This window comes from Echiichthys vipera (genome assembly GCF_963691815.1).
Source record: "Echiichthys vipera genome assembly, chromosome: 4".
In the NCBI taxonomy this organism is placed as follows: Eukaryota; Metazoa; Chordata; class Actinopteri; order Perciformes; family Trachinidae; genus Echiichthys; species Echiichthys vipera.
In genome coordinates, this window is record NC_139829.1 from 2,620,389 (window position 1) to 2,633,542 (window position 13,154).

General features: G+C 41.6%; 1 protein-coding gene across 2 annotated transcripts in view; it reads left to right on the plus strand.

The window, feature by feature from the left end:
* tjp2b (tight junction protein 2b (zona occludens 2)) overlaps positions 1-13,154 on the plus strand; it is a 123,938-nt gene that overhangs the window by 42,248 nt on the left and 68,536 nt on the right. The window lies entirely within an intron of this gene.

The window sequence follows — 13,154 nt, forward strand, 5'->3', positions numbered from 1 at the left end:
TCTTTCTGCAGGTGTGTCTCCCTCTACCCTCAACAAAGAAGAGTAGAATATCACTCTGCTGTCCCTGCTGGTAGAGCCACACATTGTGACTGAGCACACATGCCGGATCCCCCACAAAATACTTCATCAGTACTCAGGCGTCTGTCCACCATTGGTGTTAGTGATATACAGTATTTGTGTAAAACACCACGGACCATGGGTCGGAATCCAACACGGATCACTGCAGTAAGGACATATTTATATGTGGAAACCATAGAAATAAAGCGTATAGAAAGGGCATTCTCATTCAAATCAATTTAGCAGAACGGTCAGAGTGGCAGACAGTTTTATGTGTACTAACTTAAAGGTTGAATATGGAGAATAAGCAGAACACCGCCATCTAGTGTCTCGTGGTCTTGGTCACAACAACAAAAAATAATTCCAGCAGTCGGATTGCCAGGTTTGTTGTTGAGTGTGTCAGTGATCAGCCTGCTCCATGTCAGTGATGAATCAAACAGGGGAACCACTAATTTGGACTAATCAGTTAATTTGACAACAGTATTTAACGTTAGCCAGTCTTCAGCTGGAAGTCTTGCTTTGAGTGCTGTGTAATCCATTAGCTAGCTCTCAAATCAAAATGATTCTTGTTTCTGTAGCAACAACAGACAACCCTGGCAACCAGCAATGCCCAACACTATTGGCTGCTACAATGGAAATAGAACGGGCCAGAAAGTCATCATTAAACCTGTCAAAAATGTTTAAATATTAATTCAGACTAAATAGACGGTGAGCTGACCCGCTACTGAACATTCCCTCTTCCTCGCTCTCCACAGCTCCAGATAATGTCTCCAGAGCTGCGTCACCATAACAACTAACAATCAACTATCAATCACTATTTCCTTTTGTACAATGACAATGTCATTTGACCGGTACAAAAAAGTGTTATCCCCATTGTCAATGACAATGGGGATAACACTCTTACCAGGTGAGCTATAACTACAGGGCCCCCTCCTCTTTCAGTGTAATGAAGCAGTCATTGATAACTTGCTGCTCCTACCAGCCAGTAAAGAGGAGGGAGTCAGCAGGCAACTGAGGTGTCAATAAAATAGATCTGTGAAGAAAAAATTGTGAATCACTGTAACCACAGGAGGTTCTTGAGCATAGAGTCATTAATGTGCATAAGAAATATTAGACTGGTGGGTCCAGTAGTATGTGAGATTAGCTGTGGACAGAGGCGCAAACACACACACACACACACACACACACAAACACACACACACACACACACACACACACACACACACACACACACACACACACACACACACACACACACACACACACACACACACACACACACACAAACGCATGACCTCCTTCCAGGCTTACACCTGGCTGAGATAATGATGCCCAATGATAACACACATTTAGAAATAACAGTAACTAAATTTATATGTGCTTCTTTTATGGAGCGAACATAGTTAGGAGATGTGTGTGTGTGTGTGTGTGTGTGTGTGTGTGTGTGTGTGTGTGTGTGTGTGTGTGTGTGTGTGTGTGTGTGTGTGTGTGTGTGTGTGTGTGTGTGTGTGTGTGTGTGTGTGTGTGTGTGTGTGTGTGTGTGTGTGTGTGTGTGTGTGTGTGTGTGTGTGTGTGTGTGTGTGTGTGTGTGTGTGTGTGTGTGTGTGGCAGAGAGGGAGAGAGAAAGAGCAGCAGGATAGTGCGCAGGGTGACAGACATAGGGAGGAGGGAGGACAGGCATAGTGCTCTGTTGTGGAGTTCTCCAGCCCATCTCTCCCTTTGAACCTGTGGATCCCGCTCCTACCTGACCATGTCATCTGGCCTGTGCAGGAAGTGGAGGAGCGCGGTGCGAGTGCTCAGGACTCTCCGCGGGACGGGAGCAATTGGAGGTGGAGGAGGCGCTGTAAGTCTGCTGTTATTTTTAGTCTCTCCTCCCTCCCAGAGCTAGACTAATCCTCCGCTGCACAGGCTTATCCAGATTGGAGGTAGGACACACAGGCAGGAAGGTTAAGCACTCACTCCTGTGGGAAGATGACTTTGGTTGTGATGCCATCTAAACCACCTAAACTGAGCCAGACCATGCAGAAGCAGGGTTCTGCTAGTCAGGGCTGTGGGTCTGACAGGGCAGGGGGACCACAGCCGCTCCTCTCACAGGAGCACTGAGGAAGCTCCTCTGCTAGCCATGAGTCTGGAGTGGCTCCCAACCGGCTGCTGCGCCGGCTACCCCAGCTGGCATCGGTGCCGGCCCAATGAGACAGGCAAGATTGCGGCCTCAGATGGCTGCAGGGAAGAGGGAGGCAGCAGCGACGGTGGGGGGACCAGGATCCAGCTGAGGGGGCTGGACACAGAACAGCTGAAAGGCAGCCTGGTGGTTCTCTACGCACCTGCTGGGAACTCCTGTCTGCTCAGATTGGTGGGACATGAATGAATGGATGGATGGATGGATGAATGGATAGATAGATCGAGAGCAGGGGGTGGTTTATATCCTCAGGGTGTCTGCTGCTTTTAAAGAATCTCCTATTGAATTGAATGTTTTACTTTTCATTTGTGTGAGGTAAAAGACTTACAGGTCTTTAACACCAAATACAGATTTATGGCTAGAATATGCAACTGGACCTAGCTACAAACTGATCTTCTCTTTGACTTCTGGCTCGTGTAACAGGTTCCCATCACCAAGCAGTTTTGGGCTGATTTGATCATTACTGCTCAGTGGTGTAGATAATTTAGCTCACACATGACAAAATAAAGGGTTTTAAAGAATTATATTATTTATATTGGCATATAATTATACCTTGTCAAGTAATTTCATATTTACTGCTTCATGAATCAGTTAAAATATCTAAGAATTATGATTAATTTCCCCATTCCCACAAAATTGGTAATTGCGTCCTTTTTCCTCAAACTTGACTTCATATGTGCCCCTCTGAAGGTCAGGGTAATCACTGGTAAGCTCAGCTAAGGCTGCACTCATGAAACCAAGTTACAGGCTGGATGAAAAGATCACCTGCTTGAAACTGATTCAATCCCAGGATGTGATTGCATTATGGGATTTCAAATCAGTAGGGGAGAACAAAAGCGAGTTGTAACTAGTTATTTATCGTGGGGGGTTACTGTTATATTATTACTGAAATTGTATTAGTAATTTGTTACAGTACTTGTTACTGGTGAAAGTATATTAATCATTACTTGAATGCGTTCCTAGTAACTAGTTCCACAGCATGTATGAAGCCAATGGTCCATTCAGACTTACATGTTTTATAAATCTGTGTTGCAGCACAGCACTTATAGACGGCGATGCTCAGCTTTTTTTGTTTTATTCCTTTCATGGATTCTCTTTGTTTTAGACTGTTCTCACATGTTGCTTTGATGGATTTTCTTGAACATCCAACCACTGAACTTCTTTCTTTTGGGAAGTAATGTTAAATTAGATTTTGTCTAAAACCATGCAAATATAGCAATCGCCTGAGCTTCATTCCAACTGACAAGATACAATGTTGAAATAATGAAACGGCTCATCTCTCTCTATGAGCCGACTTTCTCTTCTTGCTCTTCTTCAGTGTAACTGGCACACAATACTTATTGTAGAGCAAGTCTTAATTTGAATATAATTGATGGATCAAAGTGATTGTAGTTTTCCCCAAAATGAGCATAAACATATTTCTTTTGACCTCACTCTTTGATTTAATCACTTGAGTATAATGTTCTGTAAATTGCCCTCAGTAGAGTCAACTCAATATTGTAAAGCTTTCATGAGTCTGACATTTTCATGGACCTGAAAAATTGTTTGCACAGAGCCGATTTGTTAAGCCAAGTGAGAGAGATGTGAGTGAGCTGTGCACGGCTGATGAACATTTCATGTGTGCTGTGAGTTGGTTGCTTGCTGCTGGCTGCCTGTGCTGTCTGTCTGGACGCCACTATGATCTGTATTTGTGCCTTCGTGTGTTGCTCCAACCCGTTATCATCCCAAGTCGTCACATACGGATGTTTTGTCACGGCTTCTTGGTGTCACTTGTCAAAGTACTGGGTAGCCCTGCACATCAGACTGTGGTGCTCCACTACGGTTGCTGTTTTAAACACAGAGAACGTGTGGTTAATTCAAACAATCCACTATGTGAGGAAAGGCTTGTGGGTGGGGTTAGAAGAAGTAAAGAATGTCAATTAAGCCAGTGAGCAATAACAGGCTTACTCTACATCAGGGGTCAGCAACCTTTAAGGCTTTGACTCCGAACTTCAGTATTTAAATAAAATTTGAATATTAAAAAAATAATAATAATAATGTTCGAACAAATATTAGGCAGCCCTTTATATTTGAACCTGTTATGGACATTATTTTCTGTAAATGTGTTTGCTTGTAAACGTTTTCAATTTTTCACGCCTGGTGAAGTTGTGAATGGCAAGCTCCTTAGCTAGGCTATTATTGTCCATCTGGGCTCCTGTAGTTGACATTAGCGTCAGTCAGGAACTGTCAGGAATGGGGTGTTTTTTGTCCATGGTTTAAGTCAGCTTTTAAAAATTGATGCTAATTTTCTGGACAACATTCTCTAACAGCATTCAAGTTGTGAATTTGTTGTAATGTCACATTAATAAACAGGAGATGACTTACCCTGTGCTCAAAGTGATGCTCGGAGCTCCTAGATCACGTGACTAATACCAGGATAACTTTGCTTTCTTTCATTGGTTGTTGGGTTAAATCTTACCCAGATACAATAGTGCTATTTTCTGATTGGCTGTTGTATAACCCCGTTCTTTTTTTTTGATTGGCTGGCTGCAGGTAAGTGGCAGTTCTTGATTCCTGCCATTTCCACATTGAGAGCAAAGAGACTTTTGGGAGTTGTAGCATGTTGTACATAGTTTTTCCGTGTGAGAAATACAATGTGTGGCAGGAGTGGGTGACCAAAGACCGTAAAGAGTGACTATCACGTTCAATGCATGACACTTAAGAGGCCTGGACTTTAAATCAAAAACAGTCATCTCGTAAAGTCTTAATGAAGATATTTAATGCTCAAAATATTATGAATAGATATTCAAATATATTCAAATATTAATATTAATAAACAAACAAATTTCGAATATAATTTTTGGGCAAAAGTCACAGCCCTAGCAACCTTGGGCATGGGTGCCACCTTTGGCACGCAGCAGCTTAACCAATGGCACACGAGCAAAAGGTGTGCAAGAAGTTTTGGGAGAAATGTGCTGCTTTCTCATCCAAATGACTCTTTGACAGCCATTGGCAAGTGCACTGCCTTTTATTTACGGATTTTTTCCTTGTCCTTTCCTTTTCCCCTTTCTTTATTTTATGAAGCCACATGATTGAGCTCTTGGTTTAAAGAAAAAAGGCTCAAGGAGTGGTGATTCAGTGAGCTTTCAACCCTTTGCTGAACAGTGAGTGCCATCTAGTAGAAAAAACTTCATTCAACTTCATGAAGCTGTTTGAACGTCACTACTTTGCCCGCCCTACTCTGCCTCTGACTGGCTACTAGCTTCTTCACAGCAACGGAGCGGGCTCGGTAGACGTTGATATGACAGTGGCACTTCGTATCAAACCTCTGCTCTACATTATGTCAGTATTTACATTGCTACTTACTTAAGAAATTACTCAAAATATCAATTTAAAAATACTTTTATTGATTTTCTTTACTGTAGGCAGACCCGTTAATAAACATGAATCCAAAGTGACAAATAGCCAAATACAAATAGCCTATATCAAGTGTAATATTAAAAAGAGTAACAGACAGGAATGTCTTTTTGCCACAGCTGACATCAAATGTATCGTTCTTTAATGGACAGAATTGCGTGATTAGCAACGGCATTAAGTAATGATAGAAAAATCCCAGCGTAAATACAATTCAACAGAGCTGAGCAAACGGGAACAACTGGATATCCTCTCATCTCATTTATCTCAAATGAATGTTTGATGCTTTCTCAACAATAACAGCACTTTCCCATCAATCACTTATCCCCAAAGCAATTTCAGTCAAAAGCAACTGGAGTCCAGTTGCTTTTCACTCCCTCTCTCAGGAAATTGCTTTGGGGATAACTATGACCTGGACAAAGGAGAACATTCACAGGCTTTCCCTAACCTTAGGTTGGAGGTCTACAGGACTAAAGAAAAGAACACCACCCAAAACTAGCAGTTAGTCTGACCGGCAGTGAGATGTCACTGTTCTCAACGCTACATTTTGTTTCTCGAAGATGCTACAAAACAACAGAGAGCATGAAACAAACTCAGTAGAAACATCAGGTCAGACCAGCGTGTTTAACTACTGTATATATTGGGGGTGGAACGGTTTATAAAAAAAAATCCATCCCGTTCGGTACGCTTGTCACGGTTACGCTTCATGACCGCTGTCCTTTCTTGTATCTCAGCGCTACGTCTCAGCACGTCAAATCCCAGCGCACTGGGAGACTTGCTCCATGCGCTCCCTGTAGGCACACTGCCACAACGCTACGCACGCTCCCACTACGCTCTTCTTCGTGGGTTTCTGAATCCTCTTGGCAGCAGCTCCCCCAGCCCCGCTCTGTTGTTGTTTTAATCGTTTTAAATCCATAGTTATATCACCACCGCAATGTCTCTTTCTACTCTGAAAAAAAAGAAAGATTGACACAGAAAACCACCAATTCACCAGAGAATGGACAGAGAAGTTTTTATTTCTGTCTCTGTGAAGCCTGTGTTTACTCTGCAGCCATATCTGAGTGTAAAGAGGAGAAGTTGATAAAAATCATGCTACTCTGCATTTATGTTACTTCATTTGTGTCAGTCCAGTTTCAGATGAATAAACTAATGTTTCATAAGTGCTTGTCAGCCTGGTAAAGTAACTAGTAACTGAAGTAATCAGATAAATGTAGTGGAGTAAAAAGTAGAATATTTCCACTGATTTGTAGTGGAGCAGAAGTATAAAGTAGCATGGAAATAAAATACTCAAGTAAAGGACAGGAGCCTCAAACTTTACTTTAGTCCAATAATTGAGTGAAAACCGCTGGTTCACAGGTTTGTTCATTCAACAAGGATTGTTTTTTGACCAGCTTGTTGCTTTAAGGCCTAATACTAATATTTACATTGATAAAATAAAGAAAATATACAGTGTATGTGTGAGGCAGTGAAGCGCAGCAGAGTGACACAGAGTGACAGTCAGTGCTGACTTGATTTGGTGGCATTTGGAGTTAGAGCTGTGTGTCTGCGTGTGGAGAGGAGAAAGAAAGAGCCGAGTGTGTTATGTCAGTGGCATACATGTACAAGTGCTTTGATATGACTTGTATCTCATAGAGCCCATTCTAACAAGAGGATAGAGAAAATTTTAGAGTGAGAGAGAAACAGAGACTTTCTATAGTAGAAAACTTAGCTGCCATGTACAGTGCCTGTCTGCATGGTGGTGTGTTGCTCATTGTGGAGACATGAAAAATGACAGCATCAGTCATTTACATTCGAGAGACAAAACCCTCGGGTGGCTGTAATAGAAACAGAGGTCAGGGTCATCACACTTTAACCGGTGACAACTGCAGATCGTCAACACGTTCTGATCCTCCACCATCTAATCTCTTCATATCGCCCACCCCTATGCCCACTTCCTGGTTCTTATCTACAATCTTTGGCTGCTTTCCATCACACTAACTTAATGCTTCTATGTGTCCTCACTCTTCCTGTGACCTGGAAATCATCATTTCAGACAGCGAGAGAGATCCTGCTGGCTTAGGACAGAGAGGGGAGAGGGAGAGTTGCAGGAAGAAATCTCACTCTGCTTCAAAAAATTTTCAAGGTTTTTTTTTTTGCTTTTGCTTTTTACTTGCTGCAGCTTTAAAAATGTTAAATATACACAGTCAACAACAGTCATTGTTTTGATAGCTTTATTGTTTTTTGGGGGAAGAAATCATCAACACATTTAGTTCCATTTCATTCATAAATACAAAGAATTAAGTGTTTTTTGTATGCAAATGGAGGTGAGTGGTAAAATTAGATTAATAAGGAAATAAATATTTTTCCATTTATCATAACAACCAAATACAATATTTTTACAGTAACAATCTCAAATTTGAGTGTTGCCAGATATAAAAATATCAATCATTTTCCATTTTACATCTCGCATGCAATTCACAGAAAGAGCAATTTACATATGTCACTTTTGAACTTTTGTAAGAAATGTTTCCCTGGATAACTGACATCATCAGTAACTGACGTCACTTCAGACAATCGCTGTGGAGTCTCTTCCCTACCGCTCACTCTCACATACATACAGTAGTTGCTTGTAGGGATGGAAATTAGTAAGATTTGCTAGTAGGTATTCTGCATATCGGTCTGATTCTTAATTGATTCCCTTATTGATTCCTAATCAATTTTCTGTGTGGAAAAAAAGTCGCCCTACACAGGTTTTCAGTGTCAACTAGAGATGCACATACCCGGATTGGATATTGGCTCCAATATTGATTAGGGAGGCAAGCAATAATTAGAGCCACAATGCAAACCTATTTCATTTTAAATCAGTGTATTGCACAATGAACTACACTCGGCATCAGAAAATGTCGTTGAAATAATTGTCCAAAAAATCCAAATAATGTTCTCCAACAGAAACAGAACAAAGTTAAATCAAAATCACTTTTTGGTTTCAAACTCAACAAAATAAAGAAAGAATTTCATTGTGTTTAATTCTGTTTTAGTTATTTTTTGTAGGAGGGAACACTCTTTTCAAACTAAATAATAAAGGATCTCTAATAAGTTTCAGTTTCCTTTTACCCGTTAGGAGTGGAGCCTCTTCCCAAACAATTTAACAAATGACCTTTGAACAAGTGAATCTCCAACGCTGTGATTTTTCTGAGAGATGGAAACACGAGACTATGTAGAGACAGAATTTACATGCTGTCGTGTCGGGCACCCCCCTATGGTAGGGGAAACACTGAGTCTGAACACAGTGTAGATCAAATGAGAGAATATTTGTACAGCTTTCTTTTTTATTTTACTATAAAACTCTTTTTGTTTGTGTTTGTAACCATGTCTGTGTTTGTAACCATGACGTCAAAGGCCTCCTGTGATAGTGACAGATTAATTGTTCGCTGGTGATTTGTACCAGTTTTGTAATGCACAGACAAATAATGTGCTGCTCTGGAGAACCTCTAGAGGTAGTCCAGACTGAGGAGTCAATATATATATATATATATATTCATCAACCAAACAGCATGTAGTCTGGAGTGAATCAGGAACAGTATTATCCGCCAGCAGACCAGGCCTATAGCAGCAGAATTAAACAGAACAAAATCAGCTTACGTATTATATTATGTACAGAGTGTTGTAATTAAGGGAGTCATTCTGTTTCAATGACAGTATGAGCGTAAGCCTGAGAAACTACCACAGGAAACTAGAATAGTAAAACAAGAAAAAAAAATCAACTGGCCACACCGAGAAGATGATGACGATGACGAATGTGTTAGTTGGACGAAGCAGCAGCTGGATAGAGTGGGGCTACAGCCACAGCCTGGGGGCAGGGTTTGAATGGCAGTAATGTAACTAAGTTGAAGCTGCTTCCATGTGCCTGTTCATCCACACCTGCCCAGATGCTGCAGGATATTACTCATAAGCCACTTTCCATCACCTGGCGCTGAATTAGTGACCATCTCTGTGGACTCAGTTTGTCAAATGTCCCACCCAGAAGAGTATAATTAAAGTGTGGGACCTTCAGCTGCAGTCACAAAATGTTGCCATGTCTGTGTTATTCAGTGTCTGTTGGCTGTCTCTGCTGTTCAGCTTGAGGGGAGATCTGGTGGTGTGCAACATTACATAAGTAACGTGAATTCTATTTGAGATACGTTTTTTTTTTCAGACACTTCAACAGTTTTTAACTGCGAAGCAGTGACAACGATGTGAGAATGCCACATTCTTATACTGACAAATGTGTTCATCTCTAATGTACAACATTACTGCAAACAGATTATTCAATCAATCAATCAATCAATCAATTGTACTCTATTCATCCCAGAGGGGAAATTCTTTTACAAAAGAGGGTAGGAAAGGGGTACATCACATGAGGGTGAGGGAGGGGTGGGGGAGGATAAAACTCCCTACACTGCGCTCCTGTGGGAAACACAGTGCAGGATTTGGAAGGAAAAAAAACAGCACATAAAACAGAAAACTCAAAACAGTTTGCAAATTGGGTGAGTGGAAAAGGTCAGCGAGGTTTCCCGCGCAGACAGGCATCCCGCCGGCAGCCGTCACCGGGGGACCACGCCTGTCGCCCAGGAGGGTGAAAGCTGCTAAGGCGTGGGATGGGGGTGGGTGAGGGGGTTGTGTTGCATATATTTATGTGACCATGGATGCGTGTGTGATATCAGCCTGTAGGGTTGCCTAAACCAGATACCCAGCTTTTATTAGTCTATCAGAAATGTAATCGGCAACTATTTTGGTAGTTAGATAAACGTTTCCATCATTTTTCAAGCAAAAAACTGCCAAATCTCCTGATTTTTCGAGTCGTCCTTTCTGATAATATGTGTGCACAGACGCACACACACACACACACACACACACACACACACACACACACACACACACACACACACACACACACACACACACACACACACACACACACACGCACCCCTGTTAAGTTACCAAACCAAATAGACCTACCCCAGACATGATATATATTTTGCAGAATAAGGCAAATTATGATACATTTTTATGCAAAATAAGAATTTTTTTCACTTGTAAGCTTGAAATCCAGCCTTGAGCTGCAGATCTTACGCCTAGTCAGGAGCAGGAGTAAAATAAAATCTCTGCTATGTCATATAACAGCAGCTAGATAATGTTACAAAACACAAGAGTCACAAACACTGAAAAATAACCAACATTAGCTTTCCTGCTAAAATCTCCTTTTTATCTAGCTTACTGAGAAACATGAACACACTTCTTGTCCTTCACCTTAGCTTGTTGAACGTGTGAGCAAACAAACGTTCACCAGTGAAAAGTGAGTTATCAAGCTAGCTTGCTAGCTTAGCTCACATAAGTTGTAAGCAACAACCAAGTTTGTTACTTTTTCTTGGAGCTCAACCTGCTGGTTTCTGTCAATCAAGCACACAGGCCTCTCCTGTACAGCTCTATTCAATTTTCACCTCGATGTCTGTGAAGTTCCTTTTCTTTTCCTCATATCCTTCATAATAACATTGCAGCAAATGATAAATAATTAGCTACACATTAGCAAGACAGTGGGGAATTGTTTAAGGTTGAATATGTAGAATCTTTATTTAAAGCTATATTTAAAAAAAAAACTAAAACACCCACAGGGCATTTTGAGGGGTACAGAATGCTTTTTCATAAAAAAATATATTAAGTCTGAATTAATATTTTAAATTTTTGATGGGTTTGACAATGACTTTCTGTCCCATTGTGTTTCCATGGTAGCAGCCAATAGCATTGGGCGTTGCTGGTTGCCAGGGTTGTCTGTTGTTGGGTGCAGCTACTGTAGGCTGGCACTGGGTAAAATGGAGTTTGCCAATCCTGCAGCTGCTTCGGAGCCTCAGTGAAGGGGGCGTTATTTGTCCCAGAAGCTGAGTGAGCGGAGACGGGCAACAACCAGAGTCAATATAGGCCGAGCATTCACTCCATGGACTGAGAGAAAGGAGAGAAACACCATTAAAACCCACGCCCAAATTGCTATGTTTCTCCTTAATTGCTAACATCACTTTCATATTTACTTAGCTGGAACGGCTAATGCTAGCGGCTAATGCTAACGGCTAATGCTAACTGTCAGTCAAACTCCTCGAATCCTTGTTTTTGTAGTGTGATTTGCTGGAGGGGTTGGTTCAAACAGGCTCACTCAGACTCTGGTCTCCTGTAGGCTACTGGGCTGGGTCTGACCAACCTGGCAACCCGACTGCTGGAATTATTTTTTGCGACTATGATCTTGAGACACTAGATAGTGGTGTTCTGCTCATTCTACATATTTAACCTCTAAGGATGTATTTCCGTAGTCACATAGGCATTCACATGAATGTGCATCGCAAAGACCGGGCATAGTTAAGACTGGACTTAAGTTTTGGTGGTGCAACTGACGTAGTCCAATTCCGAAGTCCATTCTAAAGTCTGATCTTAAGCAAGTTAGGACCAGGCTCGTAGTTTTTATTGAAACAGAGTTATTGTTAAAATAATTGTTAAAATATTGCATTGTTAAAATCCAAACGGTCTTCAGATTGTATTAGCAGTCAAGTCTAGTTTTAAACCTGGGGTAGGCAGTTTATTTTTGTTGTGGTTTGGAAGAAAAAAAATCTTAATCTTTCATCATATTGTAGTTAAATGTTGGGCGAAAAAACTTGACTTACTGTACCTTCTCTTGGCTCTGTTTTCAGACTTTAGAAAATGCAACCCGTGATGGGATACTTTGGTCAGTCACAGGTCATTTCAGAGAGAGAGAGTTCTTATTGGCTGAGGGCAGAGAGATGAAAGGGAGAGCTGCAGGAAGAGATCTCACTCTTAATAATTTTTACTTACTGCAGCTACAGCAGGCTGAAAAACAAAAGCATGACTCGCTGCCCTCTCTGGCCCCGCCCCCCTTTGACCACAGCCAGAAGACTGATACCTGTGTTTGGGTATGATCAGAAGTGTGCCTTGGTGCACCTGTAACCACACCTAACATTGATGTCAGCTGCTCTATACTCTTCAAATGGCAGAAATTACCATACATACTGTGTACTATCTTTTCATAATGACTTGCTTATTATAGTCTAAGAAATGTCTGAGTGCAATTTTCTGCACAGCTTTTGCGCTGCGCGTGCGTGCGTGTGTGTGTGTGTGTCGTAGACTGTATAAAAAATGGACATAGCCTCTCCGTCGGGGTCCGTTCTTTTAACTTGATCCAATCATCCTCACCTCTGGGAGTCGCCATCCCATCCGCCTAATTTCATCTTACCAAAAAAGGGCATGTATGTGATGTCGGGGGGAGGGAGATACGTCCATCTGGCTGACGTTTACCTCAGAGGAGAAGTGAGGGCCAGAGGCTAGCTGTCACCCAAGAGGCCACACCCCTAACTATTCATAAACTTTAACTTTGTCATGGAGATATGAGCTCAACATACAGACCAGAATGGGTTTTTGTACCATGCCTTCAATAGGTTTGATTATGCTTTGAAAACGGCCTGTTTAACATGGGGGTCAATGAGAAACTGCTCTATTATTAAACCTG